The sequence below is a fragment of the Syngnathus typhle genome, linkage group LG2 (genome assembly GCF_033458585.1).
Source record: "Syngnathus typhle isolate RoL2023-S1 ecotype Sweden linkage group LG2, RoL_Styp_1.0, whole genome shotgun sequence".
In the NCBI taxonomy this organism is placed as follows: domain Eukaryota; kingdom Metazoa; phylum Chordata; class Actinopteri; order Syngnathiformes; family Syngnathidae; genus Syngnathus; species Syngnathus typhle.
In genome coordinates this window covers 17,681,112-17,697,828 of record NC_083739.1, presented here as the reverse complement: position 1 = coordinate 17,697,828, position 16,717 = coordinate 17,681,112, and the positions used below count along the sequence as shown (strand labels likewise).

General features: G+C 40.6%; 1 protein-coding gene across 1 annotated transcript in view; it reads right to left on the bottom strand.

Moving 5' to 3' along the window:
• Positions 1-13,277, bottom strand: part of hdac7a (histone deacetylase 7a) — a 38,172-nt gene extending 24,895 nt beyond the window's left edge. Inside the window, exons 1-3 of the mRNA XM_061272907.1 lie at positions 13,012-13,277; positions 3,694-3,830; positions 2,953-3,027 (exon numbers count right to left, since the gene is read on the bottom strand). The gene's annotated coding sequence lies outside the window, so the exon portion shown is untranslated. The remainder of the gene's footprint in view (positions 1-2,952; positions 3,028-3,693; positions 3,831-13,011) is intronic.
• Positions 13,278-16,717: the final 3,440 nt, after the last annotated feature.

The following is a 16,717-nucleotide window of genomic DNA, read 5'->3' as shown; positions in this document are numbered from 1 at the left end:
AAACTATATCAATTGTGCCTGTTTCTATCGCTGTCTCAAGTTTCTCCTGAACCAAACATCTACAAGTGGAGAGATATATAGTATGTGGATAGAGAGAACATACTATGCATTCGCCCACAAAATATGAACTGATTTAAGTCATACTTTCCTTTGTTACCGGGTCGCAGCAAGAATTTTAAATCTCTTTGTGGACATTCCAGTGACAGGATTGACTGGTTCTTCAATAAATCTCATTGTATAATACGTATATGTGCACAGTGGGACTCAGCATTTTGTTTCTGATTGTAGATAGTACTGAAAATTATTTCTGAGTCTGACTAAAGCTACTTCTGTCAAGCGCAAGCATGAGGTGTGTGTTTATAAACAGAATTCAGCATAAAACTACTGGGCTGAGGGTGTGGCATGGCAAAGGCAGAATTCTGAAAAATCGGAATACTTGCAGTACTAAACGGAAAATGCAATCCACAAAGTTGCAAATTATGGGCACGAGCGTATAGAAAATGGGATGGATAGTTTTAGAGTCATTATGTAAAAGCTAGATAACTGATGAACATAATAATTAGGTTGTTCTGGAACTCCAAAAATGTTTGGTGCAGCACTGATTGAGGAATGTGTTGGTTTTTTTTGCATCACTATGTCGTCAATTGAACACATAAAAATCTTAATGCCCTAGTCCATGAATGTGTATGTGCGTATAGATAGATAGATAGATAGATAGATAGATAGATAGATAGATAGATAGATAGATAGATAGATAGATAGATAGATAGATAGATAGATAGATAGATAGATAGATAGATAGATAGATAGATAGATAGATAGATAGATAGATAGATAGATAGATAGATAGATAGATAGATAGATAGATAGATAGATAGATAGATAGATAGATAGATAGATAGATAGATAGATAGATAGATAGATAGATAGATAGATAGATAGATAGATAGATAGATAGATAGATAGATAGATAGATAGATAGATAGATAGATAGATAGATAGATAGATAGATAGATAGATAGATAGATAGATAGATAGATAGATAGATAGATAGATAGATAGATAGATAGATAGATAGATAGATAGATAGATAGATAGATAGATAGATAGATAGATAGATAGATAGATAGATAGATAGATAGATAGATAGATAGATAGATAGATAGATAGATAGATAGATAGATAGATAGATAGATAGATAGATAGATAGATAGATAGATAGATAGATAGATAGATAGATAGATAGATAGATAGATAGATAGATAGATAGATAGATAGATAGATAGATAGATAGATAGATAGATAGATAGATAGATAGATAGATAGATAGATAGATAGATAGATAGATAGATAGATAGATAGATAGATAGATAGATAGATAGATAGATAGATAGATAGATAGATAGATAGATAGATAGATAGATAGATAGATAGATAGATATTAACCCTGTTAATCTAGGGCATGCAAAAAACTGCACGTACGTAGGGTTTCGCATTTTTTTGCATGTGACTCGACTGTTGTAACCTTATGACTTAACTATTCAAACAATGGACTGTGTAAGGAAAATTAATTCAAGTGGGAGACAATGGTGAAAGAGCCAGTGTCAATTGCACTGTGTGGCTTGCACACATGTAACCAGATGCTGTAAGGCATGGCCATGACTTCACTGACTTTTTCCACGGGAGCACACATGCACAAGCACACACAGGCAGTGCCGTGTAGGGTTAGCAATTGTCGCAGGCTGGCACAGAACGAGCCATGGCGCCTTTATTGGGGCAGAGGTCCATTGTGATCTTACACAGTGCGATCACACAGGCATGTATGTGCCTCTCGGAGCAGAACACACAAAGGAACAAAACAGCTGGCTAACTGGTTTGAGATGGGGCGGAGCAAAACATTTTGATCTGAGATATGCATGGTTACAAACAGATGTTACAAACCTCCAAATTTGAACACCTCAAATTTGGAGTTCAAGTAGAATTTTCTACAAATTCTGTTTGTTTCAAAGTCAAACAAAACTTGGGGTTCAAACAATCATCAGACACCACAGCAAATCACAAGACATGAGCTTATTGATCCATTTTTTGGGGCGTTTGAGGTGATGCCACTGGAGAACCAGTAATGGCAAATGAGGCAAAGCAAAAAAATAACACAACTGGTCAGAGAACTGCAAATATATGAATTAAATATAACCTATAATTGTGTGTTTAATTTAACTAGAGGTGTGGTATGTTACTTTATTTTAGTTTTAGCCCTGTAATTGAGTCATTACTAGTCCAGGTTGTTGTCTGCCTTCAACCCCTGAACAGGATGAAAAGTATAGAAAGTGGATGGATAGTTTTATCACACTATAGTTAACTTCTCTGTATGCTTGTGTGACGACAAATGCAAAACATTTGTTAAAACGTTGCATATTGAGTTAGTCATGAAAACAACAACTGGAAGTTATCAAGCATCACAGAAAACATGTTCATCTGGAGGTTCCACTGTATTTTGGGTTTATAATCTGCATCATGTAAAAAAATATTTAAAAAAATATATAATAACAACAAAGGGAAATTTGGAACCCAGTAAAGCATGACACATTATTGTGCTCACAATAGATCAAAGATAGGATCACAAGACTGCACATACAAAAATGAAAAAGACAACATCATGGAATGTGTCTTTCCAAGTAGGCCAACACCTGTTCTGTGCTTTTACTGCCGTTCCGTCACAATCTAACGATTTAGATCATTGTGCATGCTGGAAAAAGTGCTGTCACCACAGGCGTGTGGAGACTATAAGCAATGTGTGAGCTGTTAAAAAAAAAAAACTTATGAGGACAAGATGTCATCCTCAGGGGAGTTACTGGTGTCATCTTTGAACATGAATATTTCAACGATGACAGTTCTAGCTCATTTTTCACGAGTTCAGGTGAAACACTGCAGGCATTGGTGGTGTGAACTTACCTGGCACCGGATGAAATATACTGGATTGCTCCTTTTTTATATCTTTTGGGTGTTTGTATTAGGTGCTGATTCCATCTGTAGAGAATAACACGGGATACAAGGTGAAAGGTAGATCAACTCAGAGAAGGAATATTAAAATGTCCGTGATGTCATTCACTCATTTGGCCTGTTTTAAAAAAAAAAATCATGAGAAGTTGCTGCAAAGCTGACAGGCAGCCAACAAAGGTATTTGAAAGTTTATGAGGTGTTGTTATGCTCTCCATTATACAACTTGGTAGACAATAAAAGTCTAATATTTAACTTGCCATACATGAGTGAATGAATTTCACAAAGTCTGTGCAGGCTTGGCCAACAGAAGGAAAGTTGCTTCACGTGCACACAAAACTAAGCGCTGATGGGAAGGCGAGAGGTGCTTCTAAACGCTTTATACAAAATAAAAAGAAATGCATCCGTCAGAGCGACTTATGCGTTGCAGTGTTTTTAGAAACATTGCTTTGAAGTGACAAGTGACTGAGTAATGTTAACTCTCTAAAAGCTGGAATATTATTTTTGTTTTGTCTTTAAAGCTATAAAAACTACACATAAGCATGTTATTGAATGTCTCATGACTCACTGAAACTGCAGCGGGTGAAAACACCTGTTCAACACCTCGCTTTTAAAACAGCGTTGCAACTCCAAAAAGTACCACATCGGGAAAAATAGGCGAGCAAACTTCCAGCTGTTGGTGCATCAGTCCCCTACCTTGGAAGACAATGTTCGACCCACGTGGATTCAAAATTCGTTGAGATAAATCCAGCGAACGTCCAACTCACGTCTCGACATCCGAATTTGAAGCGGAGGTGGCGGTGCGGTGGTCAGCAGCAGGCTTTACAGCAGCGCTGAGGAGGAGGAAGAAAAGAGAGTTGTCGCAGAGAAGTTGCTGAAAGAAAGTCCGCCCCCCCCCCCCCCCCCCATAGTCCGCCCTCTTCTAGTCCTCCTCCTCCTCCGCCGTCGCTCCTCTGCTGACAGAAATAGCAAGCGAGCAAGGCGGGCCCCACCAAAAATAGCCTCCTTGAACCTGGATTATTATTTTCTTCATTCAATCTACGCTGCAGCCAATCAGCGTCTACCACCATGTGCCATGAATTGAGATATTGTGCAATTGTGTATCATAAACGTCATCATTATCATGAACATAAAGGTGAGCGCATAGTTTACCAACGGAACCAACTCTGTGGCTCCATCTACTGTCAGTCAAATTCACGCCCAACAGCTGGATAAAAAAGGGCAGGACCTCAAGGCTCTTTTGTCTGCAAGACTGGTGGAGGCCCCCTGTAAAATGCTTGGACTCCCCCACAGATGACGGGTATTTTACATTCTTATTTCATGAAATTGTTTTCAACATTCCTACCTGTCCCCTGTATTAATTCTCGATGAATTCAACTCGTCGTGTAATCCCCCACACAGCTTGAATCAATGTTGACATTTCTCGTAGTTGCTCGGTTTGGAAAAGGCACTAAATTAAACTCCCCCTTCCAGTCATCGCTATTTCACAAGCTGTGACTGCAGTGTTTCACCATGATTTATGCTGGAACAAACTTTATATGTCACCGAATAAAGCTGATTTTTGCAATGATTTGTAATGCTGAGATAATCTGATGCAGGCTTCTTTGTCACAGTTAACAAAAACTTTATGTTGATACAAACTTTCAACACTATACATCAAGAGATGTTTTGTTTCTGCAACTCATTTTGGATCATTTACTGCTATCATTGATTAGTTCCAGTGAAAGCAAATCTAGAGCGGTACAGTCAAACCTCGGTTTTCGACCACAATCCGTTCCAGAAGGCGGTTCGAGAAGAGAATCGGTCGAATTCCGAATACATTTTTCCCATTACAAATAATGGGAGAAAAAAATAATCTGTTGTCAGACTAAAAAAGACACCTTTTTTAAGCATTTTTTATAATTTGCGCATTTTTGTCCGATCGCGCAACTGCAGCGCACCGCCGAACGCGCAACTGCAGCGCACCGCCGAACGCGCAACTGCAGCGCACCGCCGAACGCGCAACCGTAGCGCGCCGCCGACCGCGCAACTGCACCGCGCTGGTCGCATTATTGTGACAGAGCCGCCGCTGAAATTTAGAAAATATTAGTCCTGATGAACTTTAAAAAAAATTAAGTGGACCTGAGTGCGCAGGGAGCTTAATTTTGTCCGATCGCGCAACTGCAACGCACCGCTGAACACGCAACCGTAGCGCGCCACCGACCGCGCGCAACTGCACCACGCTGGTCGCATTATTGTGACAGAGCCGTCGCTGAAATTTAGAAAATATTTTTAAAAGTCTTGATGTACTTTCCAAAATGTAAGTGGACCGCAGCGCGCAGTGCGCTCACTATCGCATTGCTTATGGAGCGTCTTTGTGTTTTAGGATGGCTTTACTGCTTCCAATTGCTTTCTTTGGAGCCATGATTAGGGGTTAATACAATCCTCAAAGTAACAAAAATTCAATAACGAACGGAGTCAGTCGGCATCCGGGCCGCGCGGTCGGGTTTTTTCGGGTCCTTTCGGCGAGGTTCGACCTTCAAAATTTGTTCGACAACCGAAGCAAATTTTTTTGAATTTTTTGTTCGAATTCCAATTTGTTTGAGAACTGGGACGTTCGAAAACCGAAGTTTGACTGTAAATCCAAGAAATGTCATTGTCTTCATTCTATAGTCTTCCTTTTGCATTACGCGTCTTTTCATCGCTTCTCGTTTTTTCCCCCTTAATCATATCAGAAATATTTTTTTCAGTCATTCAGCGCAATTTGTGAGTTTCCCCCATATTTTTTAATGTGTGCCCCACTTTAAACAGATTCATTGTTTCCACAAAACAAAACCATTTACGTGCCTGTCATCTTATTTTCCAACCTAAGCGTACGCGGGCTCACTGAACGATGCATCAGAGCAATATTGAAACCAAATGACGCGTATATATCGATGTCACTAGGGGGTCCGTCATCCGCTTTCTCGGCTTCAGGTGTCTGTGCAGAGGGGGAACCTTTCTCAGAAGACCCATGCGTGGGTGTACGCCGCTACATGCTCGGCGTGCAAGTGTCTAAGCGCAGACCATTCAATGACACAATCTACCATGAAGTCTGAATCACATCCGGTTTCAAGCTGAAAATAACAAAACCACATGGTGACAGAAAAGTATAGTGCAGCAAGCAAACCGCCCACAGAGAGAGCGAGAGATACTCTATACACACACACACACACACACACACACACACACACACACACACACACTGCAACTAAGTTCTCATTTTCCACGAACATCAATTTTATGAATTTCCTTTACAGATGTAATGCACCTGATTTTTGGCAAATTTAATAATAAAATATGTAATAAGATCCTCCATAAGACCTGTGAGTTAAACATTATTGTACAGACTGTAAATCGTCTGCTTGGGAAAATTTGTCTAAATTCAAAGAATAAGAGCACGTCTCAAAGTTTGTCTTTTGCTACCCCTGCACATACGTTGACTTCAAATTGTGTGAACCAGATCGTGAGTGACATCATTCTATTGGCCAATTTGGGGCAGGATGTGGTCGAATGTTTTGTAAATGTCGCCTCCCATCTACTCCAACAAGCCTTTTGATGGAATAAGTGAGCCTAAACAACTGCTCGCAAATTAAAATAATATACACTTGTTAAATGACATTAGGAGACAACCACAATCTCATCACTGTTACTTGGTTTTAATGAACAAAATGCAGAAAACTTTGGATAATGATCTCAATATCCAGTTTCATGTCGCATGGGAAGTAAATGGATGACCCTCATTTCCACTTTTCAGAAACAAAATTGCTGGTACAAACCGCCTCTGTCCGTGAAATAAAATTATAATGCCCGATGCGTAGGAAGGATAAGGGCAAGATTGTACAGAGGAGACAGAGACAGTCCAAGCATTGAGGTGTAGTGATGAGTGTAGGGGTAGAGGGTGGAAGAAAGAAATGAAGAGCAGGGGGGAAAAAAACGGAGGGATCTTGAGAGCACTATAATAATGTTTGGCCTTGGCCTGCCAGCGGGGTCCTTCCCCTTAAGAAGCCAACAGGAATGTAAAGAATGCTGCTGAGAAGAAAAGTAGTTGACCGAATGCAGGGGGGGGAGATAGAATGGGCATGTTGATATAAAAGAAACAAAGTGGAGGAAGGTGGAAACAGGTTGAGAAGAAGGAAGTGCATGGAGAATTTTTTTTTTTCAAATGGAGGAGATAAGAAATCTGAACACCTGTGTTTCTCTTTTGCAGTATGATGAATGACATTCAGGGTGTGGTCAGAACAACTCAAAGCACTTTTGACCATGCTTGTTCTTTGGTGCACTGAGAAAGTCACTCTGCAATAGCCACCGAAAAACTCCTTGCTCAGCACTAAACACGCACGAAATTCTAATACTCGTCGTTTGAGGATCATGAGATATGGTGCTTGAGTATAAATTGCTAAAGAAGACCCCGACCAGTCAGCTGGATGACAAAAAAAGATGAACACAAAGAGGTTCTCCATATATGTGTTCGTCATAAATTATGAAACAGATATATATGTGGAACAGCCTAAATCAAATCGCCCTATGACCAAACAATTTGGAATGATATCATTATAAAATACCCCCAAGGGCATTGTCAGATAAACTATTTTGGAATTTCTTCTTCCTTCCTTTGTGGCGTCTTAGCGACACTATTTTCAAAAGATGGACCAACCTCAATGGACCAAGTGTGAATTTGGAAAAATAATCTGAAGAGGAAAAGCATCCTGGAGCAGATTGTGTTCTAGGCCAGCTCCACTGTAGGTCAAGTGATTCAAATCTGCACGAACCTCTGCACACACAGACATCTATTCATTCCAACTGGCAACAATTTACATTAACTTTAGTGCGTGGGAGGGGCCACCCAAACACAAGCCGCACTGGAACAGAACATGCAAATCCCGCAGAAGAGAAAGCAGGGGACACATATGAGGTACAGGGGGTGATATTGAGCAATTTACAAGCTCTTTTGGAAGAAACACTTTGATCTGAGACTAAGTGAGGTCAACCCCGGCGACAGCACTCACCAAGTCATTATGACCCACAACAACCTCAGGATGTTTGGAGTTGCGGCAAGTTGTTCACAAACCATAGCGACCGCAAGACTATCCCAAGGATATCAAGCGCCCGCACAAGTACACTCACACAAAACAAGTTGAAAGTCTCACAATGTGTGTGCGTGTGTGCGTGCGTGTGTGTGTGTGTGTGTGTGTAGGAAAAACCCATGCTCGCCAAATATAGCTCTCCGCTTTCGTTAGCCATCATTCACCGCCAGTTCATCGCTCTCTCCACATTGCTGTAAACAATCATCTGGGGGAAAAAAACAGCAGAGAATGTTCCCATTCGGCAACTATCACCTACTAAAAAATCAAAGACAAGGATGAAAGAATCGAGTCTAGAAATAAGGGCTGCTCTCATAATGAATGTTGGCAGATTCCCAGTAAAAGGTAATTTAATCGAATAGTTTCAAATTCATGGTCTGTAGATCTTGTGACAATGTATTCGGTATCTGTTATTTAGTTGCTTAAACAAGTTTGCTGTATCTAAAAGTTGGGCTTAGGGTTTATGAAATTTATTTTAAGAAGCCCCCAAACGTTTACGAGAAATAAATTGCGGGACAATAGAAATAAGAATTTGTTCCGTAAACTCTTAAATCTTTGCGGGAAAGACCATTTTTAGTATATTACCAAAACTTAAAATATATTGTTTTGCAACTTAAAATTTTATCAAAGTTTGTTGAATTTTGCCTTCACTCAACTTTTTTTAAACAGCGTTAGCAGACAGTATGTATGTATGTATGTATGTATGTATGTATGTATGTATGTATGTATGTATGTATGTATGTATGTATGTATGTATGTATGTATGTATGTATGTATGTATGTATGTATGTATGTATGTATGTATGTATGTATGTATGTATGTATGTATGTATGTATGTATGTATGTATGTATGTATGTATGTATGTATGTATGTATGTATGTATGTATGTATGTATGTATGTATGTAAGTATGGTCCAAATTGTTCAGATTCTTTTTCCATGTAACGTCTCTTGCCACTTGTTGCTAGGCAGAATTCAGAGGGCCCAATCCTACCTGTTTCATACTCCAAAGGAAATAATTTGTAAAAAGAAAATGTCAGCCAAGCTCACTAGACTCTTTGAATGAATAATCAGGAGCTTAAGGTTCATTTTTAAATACACATAAGACAGTTGACTCTCTAATGTAGTGTAGTATTTTAAAGAAACAAATATAGTATGTTGTATTGATTCTCTGAGACTAATCCAAGTAGGATCATGTCTTGCACTTTAAGTAAAGCAATGGACACTGTTTTTTGTACTGTTCGTATGGCATGCGGTCTATGATTGTATTTTTCCACCGCGAGCGGGACGCTACAGAGCGAGTGCACGCCGTCTGCCTGCCCGAGATAAGATACGCTTACTTTGTTGTCCCAGCGAGGAAATTTATCTTGGCCGCTAAAGTGATTTGCCGCAACAAGCCGCAGCGCGGGAAGCGCTAGAAGTATGTCACGGCCACCTTAGCCCGCTGCATAAAGGGACACCAAGTGCACATTACGTCCGTCGGTTTCTGTCACTGATGATTGATGACAGTAGAGTTTCTCAGCTTGTGTTTTCACTGGTGTTGGCAGTGAAAGGCTACACCTCGCCTCTCTGCCGTGCCCTCTGCGCGACATTAAGAGGCAGAACGAGAGTGCGTAAGAGGGAGACAGATGGGCTTTCCTCGCAGGATATCCTGTTCTAAGTAGAGCTGCTGGGCCCACTCTGACCTGCTCACCCCTCTTGACCCGTGACCTGCTCAGAGTTTACGCTCACATCTTCAATGATTCCTAATCGCTTCAAATCTCATTTTCTTGTGATTCAGCAATAGCCCTTTGTGATTTTTTCTCTTCTATCAGTCAGGTTTATTTCACTGGGCAGTGTGTTTTTCCGCTTTGCCTTTGTCCAAGTCTTCCTTCTCTTTGTATCCTCCATACTATTTTTGTCATTTCCAGCCCACCATAAACAAAACTATCTTTAAAGCATAGTTTTACTTTTAGTTATTTACATATATGAAGGATAAGCAGTGCAGAGAATGGAAGGATGGATGAAGTATTTGTAGAGTGAAAAAGGTCACTTAGCATTGTGTATTAACAGAACATAAACTACAATACGTGAAAGACTGACCTTATTTCTGTGCGGCAATAGATTAATATTGAACGGGACTTCAGAGCAAAAAAACAATCAAACAATCAAACAAACAATCAAACAAACAAACAAACAAAAAACAAACAAACCAAGAAGTGATTGTTTTCGCTTTGTTCTAGTAGAAAGTGTCATAAAAAGAAAAGACGGTCAAAAGAGTGGATACGGTACAAGACGGACTTTCTGTTGTGCCGTGATTGCAACCACGATCCTGGATTCCCCACCGCGCTTGTCACTTCGCTGTCGGATTGGCTGCATGTCACTGTCTAACAGCTGTGTGACTATTCGTCCTCGGAGGTGAGAAGTCGGGCCAAAAGAAATTCAACATGTTTGAGGTTGGACGTACGCCCGAGTGGCCAAGCATAGTCTGAGCACCACACACGGCAGAATTATCTGCTAAGATTATCTTTGAAGCCATTATGAGAATCGGGTTTACCCACAATTGTCGGAACAGGAGAATCGGGACTAAAATCATTCAGATAATCTTGACTGTGAACCGGACTTTAGTTTCACAGTACAATGACATTTCATTTCGTTAGATTTTGTTAAAGCACTCATTTTTCTTCCTCATACTTTTTTTAATTTAACTGTAATTATTTCCAAAGTTTTTGTTAATAACCCTGCTTCTTTGCTAAAAGCTACTTCCCCAATATCCCAAACTGTTAAGAGAACAAGAAGTACACAAAAGAAAAGTCCTAGACACCCTTTGTCTCTTCCACATCGTCTTCTTGTCAGCTTCTGTCCCTCTCTACCACCCGACCCTCCCCCTTGGGTGTTACTGGAATTCATTAAGTGATGAATGGTTGTTTGTGTTTTTTTTAAGCTCAACAGCGCCCACCCCGACCTGCGTGGCCATAGCAGAAGATAACCAAACATTTGCCATGATTAGGGGAATAATTAGCCAATCATCCTTTGACCTGCTGGCTAACCCAGAGGTCAAAGTGACACAGGGTTTGCTGGTTCCCAGGTGGCTTACCATCCGGCAGATTAGCAAAGTAATATAGCGGCATTCTTGTATGCAGACAGGTGACACAAACAACCCCAGTGTGTGCGTGCGTGCGTGCGTGCGTGCATGCATGCGTGTGGAATGGGCTGGCGGTGGGTTGCATTTAAGTGTGCACACATATGGGGAAGTGATAATGATCCCAGTGGACCCAGCACAGGGTTTGCTCAGATAGGCTGCAGTCGAAATCTACACTTCCTGCTTCCTGTGGTGAGAGGAAGTGCTGCCATCGCTGTCTCTTATCACTGGTTACAGAGCCAACGCGTCAGGAGGAAGACCAGGGGGGAGGGAGGGATACGAGAGGGAGGGCGGTTAACCAGCCTTGATAAATGAAAATTAGCCAAATAGTGAGATCACATGACTCCACACCAATAATTGATAAGATTCCAATTGATAATTCAAGAACGAGGATGGTCACTGATGACAGGACAATATGAAAATTAAAATAGCACTTATTAGCCACCAATTGAATCGCGCTGCTGTAATCCATCCGGCCATCCGATTTCTAAAGCGCTTATCCTCACAAGGGTCGTAGTTGATTGATTTGATGAACAATTGTCAATTGATTAATTTATTATCACAGCTTTACATTTGCTAATTAAGTAGTGGTGCTGTTAAAAGGTAGATTAAAGTCCACACTGAAAGCCCAAGTACCAAATGGTCGGAGTATGACACGGGAAAAGGTAGTACAGTTCGATCGATGGAAATGTGTCAACATCAAGTTGATCAGTGAGATGCCTCGTAAGTTCCGTGAAGTGGAAAAGGGGCCTAAAGACAGAGTCCTTTTTTTTTCAGTGACTGTATGTTACATGCTGGCTAACAGACAACAGGTGCAAAGCAAGATTGAGCAAGGTTTACAGGTTGCAATCCAAATGTGTCCAGATGCACCTGATGAAGGGACAATGGTGGGAGAGAGGGAGGGAGGGAGGGGCAGAGGGGGACAGATTTTTGGGCTCAGGGTGAGGAAGCTTTGAGCTAGGATTGTCCCAGATGGACACAATCCGCTCCCTCCCTTTATAAACAGCCTCTGGCTTCTCGTCATTTCCCACTTCTAGCAAAAAGAACAGAAAACATTTTTGCAAGGCTTCAAACAAATACTAGCATAAATGCATTGTTTTCTGTTTTTCTCAGGACCCATTTGACCCCTTCACCCCCCCCCCCCCACCACACACACACACACACACACATTGCTCGTCTAATTTCTGCCATTTCCAAAGTAAACACACCACTAAATATTGAGCTGACTCAGTTCCACTATGGGTGGCTCTGTTTCCAATTTTCTCACCACCTCAGCCACCCTAATACCTCTTAGAAGAAAGGGGTGGGGGGTGAGGGGGGGGGGGGCAACGTGTACAACAAACAAAAAAGTGACAAAGCAGGCATGCAGTCTTAAACGTGAGCATGTGGCGACCGGGTATGAAACCAAGCATTCTTCTCCCACTACTTTTGAGGCTCTTAAATCGTTACTGTTTTTCCTTCCTTTCTTTCTCTTTTGGAGAGCGTGGGAGCGCCCTCAGAGCTCTGTGGATAAAACCACAGGGCTCAAAACAACAGGAGGAAGCCAGTAACTTGAGTAACTTTGACCGGGGTAGAGAGAGGGAGAGACTGTGGGGTGGGGTGAGAGGCAACACACAAATGAAGGGGAGAAGACGAGTGAAAGATGCCAGGGGTGTATGTATATAGACGCCTTTGACCAAAAAAAGATGTCAGTTGAGCTCTGCCAAGTGGAAGACACCAAACAAACTGTTGCATTAAAATGGTCTCCACCCAAAACACACTCAAGGTCAATCGCTGTCCAGTTGCCTTACCAGTGTGTGGTGCGGTCATTCAACATGAAGGTCCCATCAGTCCGTATCCCAGTACACTTCAGTCCATGGAGCTCCTCAGAGGTGAGAAGGGACACCCAAACTATACACATACACATGTATTGTACATATATGCACACGTGAACAGCATCAGTCCTCTCTGTCCAAATGTTGAGAAAGTAAGGGGCTGCAACAAAAGGCAGTAAGAGGGAGGGAGAAATTGAGGTAGAGCAAGAGAAAGAGAGAATGCGATTAAGCCCGCAGAGTGGACTTGTGGACTCTCTCATTTTCTCTCTCTCTCTCACACACACAAACACACACACACGCACACACACACACACACACACACACAGATGTTGTGTCATATCACTAACACAGGCTGTGTGCGTCTGACCGGCATGTGCGTTAAGGTAGAAGAGCAGAGACGAGGGGGGAAAAAACACAATTGATGGAAATACTGGAGAGAAGAAAGGTCTCAAACTCGTAGCCTGCGGGCCATTTGTGTGATATTTTTGCAGCTCAACTACTAGACATAAGTTTAACGTTGGTGTAGTCCCCACTTTTTGCCCTCAAGAGTTTTGTTCGAGCGTTTGAATCACAAAGGGTCTACCATTGCTGAGTGCATGGCAGCTTTTATTCAGCATTCTGATAATATTAGACTTTTTACACAGAATTACAATATGAGTTTAGAGTGAAAAATTGAGAAAATAGAAGAAATTCTTGTCATATTCCCTACACACATTCCCGGCACAACCCGTCAGCCTCGACTCCCACGCAAGTCTCACCACCACCACCCACAAATTCTCCCTAGCATTAATCATATCTAGTGATAGGGGGGCAGCTTCCCCAAACGGCTCTCTGAGATCCACCTCACAATGGCCGTATGTATTGTAAGCCTGCTCTGATTGCACACACAAGGAGCTGCATTACACCCCTGCTAACTCAATTTCCTCCCTTGCTAGGTCAACCCTTCTGTGTATGTGTGCGTGCGTGTGTGTGTAAACTGACTGTGCCCGCCTTCACCATTTATCAGTCTGCAACCTACTAACTAGTATTTTTGTCTCAATGAACAAACCGTACGATGGACTCCATTCACTTTCTATTTGCCCATGATAGAGGAGTATAGTATGTTATCATCATTGACTGCTGGTCCTGTCCCTAAAACGTCTGCTACACTGCCCGTTTCACTTTACTACAGTGAAGAACATATGAGCCCTCTGAAGCTAATGTGGATATATTTGGGCTGATTATTAATGCCAATCCAAAGTTTGGGCAGAAAAATTGTGGGTTGACTGAATATTTATGAAAATATCTAACTTATAAACAAACTTTTTCGGACCCCCAAATGGTTACAACTTGGACATGAATTACATTCAACCACTTTATAATGCTTTGTCCTTTGGAATTTGCTTAATTTTACAAGTTTCAAAGTACAAATAGCACAAACTGATGAATTGAGTTTTATGTAGATTTACATCATAAATGTATCCAGTACATAGGCAACATAATTAGTGACATTACTGGCAAAACATAATGAATGAATGATGTCATTTAAGCATTTCTTCGACCCAATTATTTTCTTTGCCATGAAGTCCTGACTTTAAAATGAAAACCACAGATGACTTTCTCACATCAAAACATGTCATCTTTGACAGAGTTGCATTTGAAATACACTGTATGACATATAGAGAATGCATTGGGGGATGAAAACTGCCAAAATCATAACTAGAAAGTTAAAGCACGAATATATAAAATATAACTAAAGATTTACATTTAAAAATACAGGGAAATAAAACCAACAACAAATGTATACTATAAAATGAAAGGTTAATAAATTAAAATAAATTAAAAATATTTTAAAATAAATATCAAAATAACAAACGAATATATAAAGACAATCAAACCTCAATTTATATCATTTGTCGATTTATTTTTTCAAATATAGTATTTTTTAAATGTGTTTTTATTTTCACTTTCTCATATTTTTGATTTTGGCAGTTTTGATGCCCCATAATAAAATGACTTGCTTCCTATGACACAGTGAGCTTTGCACATTTGCATAAATTGATGACAAAATCTAGATTTACATTTCCAATGCTAATTCTGTTTGTTATGAAGCATTTGAGGCCCCTTTCTATGGCAACATCTAAGGCAACAAACGAGTTGGGTCTGAATTTGCATTGTGGTTGCGTCTCCACAGCACAAGCTCATTGAACATTAAATTGAAATTCCCCATGGCTGACACAATTTCTAAATATTAAAAATTGCTTTAATAATTTATTATGACCACCCTTACTGAGAGCTGAATTTTGTTTTCCATTTTACTGTGCCCGGTTCAGATATTGAAATGATCCAAAGGAAATTACGCACGAGTACAAAAAGTCATCAGAATGTGGGGTGGAGATCCAAAATGCAGAGACACATCAGTTTTGTATGATGACAATAAAACCAAACTCTCTTGTTGGTTCCACTCTGTCATGAGAACTTTGAAATCGTTTGCAGGCCCGCTTCTGGCGCGTCCCATGAGAACACAGACGATAGCAATATGTCATACTGGGTGGGTCTCACAGCGCAAGACAGAAGATTCTCATTTGGCTGCAATGTTACCATGAAGCCCCCTTGCTTTCATTTGGAGCAAGATGTCAGATCTGCGCACTTTCCCACTGGTTGTGCGTAATAAAGTTTGTTTATCAGATGTGTTAAGCACATCTGAGTCTCATTGTGGCAAAACATAACAATGAAGACATACACGCACGCAGTCCAGATGCGTCCTTTCAAGTAGTTACCTTCCAGTTATTAAAAGAACTTGTGACCGCAAAGACGCACATTTGAACCATCATGGACTTTTTTTAGTCGTTGACTTTGACTGAACTCCAGCTCACACTTACTGTCTCGCATTGACACATGGAAATATGTCATGCTTGTACACAATGATTAGTGTGTTGGGATGATTTGTTGTGTGTTTCCACGTCTCCTCCTCTGTTTTGGTTACCGGGCTCATCTGCTCAGCCTCACTAATCAAGCCTGCTGGCAGGAAAACACGGAGACCGTCTTAACCATTCGCTCGGAAGAATCCTTAAATCAGACAGTTAGATGGTTGAATTTTCACTAAATCGTGTCGATGACCTTTGTGAAGTGTTCAAGGTCTAATTAATCTGTTTTGATTGGACTTTGGTGGCATTTTGTAATTACTGTAAATCGGGGTACTCACTAGATATGAATTTTTCAAAATGCCGGAAAAGCTTCTAATTCAAAATATTAAGTAGAGCTTTTTCTATGACTTTGTGGAACACAATGCTCTTCTTGATATATTAAACATAATTGTAGCAGCCATCAACTGAACAACACTGCTAAAATTATAATTATTTCTTAAAAATCTGCTATGCTCATCTTTCTCTCTTTCTTTTTCCTCTGTCCAATAAAGGCAGATGTCCGCCCACTCTGCGCCTGTTTCGATTCGAAGTTCCGTTTAGGTCTCGAACTGTGTAAGGTGAGTGGTCCACAGCTTTTTTTGCATACAAACATTGGAAAATGTGAATTATGATATGCTGGTATTAACTCATCCTCACTTTTATATTTGGAAACCGAAATCCAACCTTTGAATGTCACTCACAATTGTCACCATTCTACTTGACATATTTTCTTTTCACAAAATGCTTGTCAGAGAAGGTGTTCTTCCCTGCTGATGGCTGCAAAACTATCACAAGCA